Raw genomic sequence first — 1,404 nt, forward strand, 5'->3', positions numbered from 1 at the left:
TGGGGAGGCAGTTGGGGGTGAGAAGGCTGGCGAAGGGGGGGAAGTTCGGGGCGATCAGGCCGGTGGAGGGGGGGCAGTTGGGGGCGAGCAGGCGGGCAGAGTGGTTGGGGTGATTAGGCAGGCAGGCAGATGAGCGGTTAGGAGCCAGCTTTCCCAGATTGCAAGAGGGATGTCCGACTGCTGGTTTAGGCCCGGTGGGATCAGGTAAAATCCTGCAGTCGGACATCCCCCGAGGCGTCCCAGATTGGAGAGGGTGCAGGCTGGGCTGAGGGACACCACCCCTCCCCATGCATGGATTTTGTGCACCGGGCCCTGACCAGGAATCGAACCAGCAACCTCTAGGTGCATGGGACAATGCTCACTCCACCTATTTAAAAAGTTGGGAGAGTGAAACAAATCCAGGGTGGGGCTGCTGTAGCTCATTGGGCAGTCAGAGAAGAAGGGGGCCTTGGAGACAGGATGTGGGGGGCGGGGGGTCCAGGTCAAGCTCCCACTGCCCACTGCTCCCCTGATCACAAGCCGCCTGGAGAACCTTAGAGTTTAGGAATGAAAAGTCCACACCGTTAAGTGGAAGGCTGCTCTGAGTCTTTGACCTGAGACCCTTTTACTTTTCCTGCAGGTGAGAACCGTAGGGCAGAGTCAGCAGAATACTCATGAGCTTTTCGTTTCGTTTTAAAATATTTTTATTGATTTCAGAGAGGAAGGGAGAGGGAGAGAGAGAAATCAATGATGAGAGAGAACCATGGATCAGCTGTCTCCTGCACGCCCCACACTGGGGATGGAGCCCACAACCTGCGCCTGTGCCCGGACCATCACCTCCTGGTTCACGGGCCTTCGCTCAGCCAGAGGCATGCCAGCCAGGCGCTGGTGATTTTCACATGTTGGTGAATCAAAATGAGTGTCTAGGACAGTGATGGCTAACCTATGACACGCGTGTCAGAGGTGACACGCGAACACATTTTTTTGGTTGATTTTTCTTTGTTAAATGGCATTTAAATATCCTATCTAATAACAGACAAACATGGTAATTGACCGTACCTTCACTATGCCTTCGCTTGGCTAATCAGCACAATATGCAAATTAGCCGCCAACAAAGATGACAGTTAATTTGCATACGTAGGCTCCAAGCGGCAGATCAAAGACTGAAGGCGAGCGGGAGCAGCGAAGACAGAAGACTGAAGGCAGCTCCAGCCAGAGCGAAGGCCTGGGTCCCGGGGGCTGGAGGAAAACTGGTGCCGGCAGCCAGGGGAAGGGAAGGCCTATACAGGACTTCTAGTAAATAAATAAGACCCTATTTCTATAGAAGGCCATGTGCACAGGTACTGGGGATTAGGACCCCAACATACAAATTTTGAGGGAACACAATTCAATCCATAACAGTGCCCTGCCTCTGCCAGCGACCTC

At 53.5% G+C, this 1,404-nt stretch overlaps 1 protein-coding gene across 1 annotated transcript in view; it reads right to left on the minus strand.

The window, feature by feature from the left end:
- The window catches only part of LOC102762281 (putative uncharacterized zinc finger protein 814), a 14,034-nt gene that overhangs the window by 3,236 nt on the left and 9,394 nt on the right, over positions 1 to 1,404 (minus strand). The window lies entirely within an intron of this gene.

This window comes from Myotis davidii, unplaced genomic scaffold, assembly GCF_000327345.1.
Source record: "Myotis davidii unplaced genomic scaffold, ASM32734v1 scaffold1205, whole genome shotgun sequence".
Taxonomy (NCBI): domain Eukaryota; kingdom Metazoa; phylum Chordata; class Mammalia; order Chiroptera; family Vespertilionidae; genus Myotis; species Myotis davidii.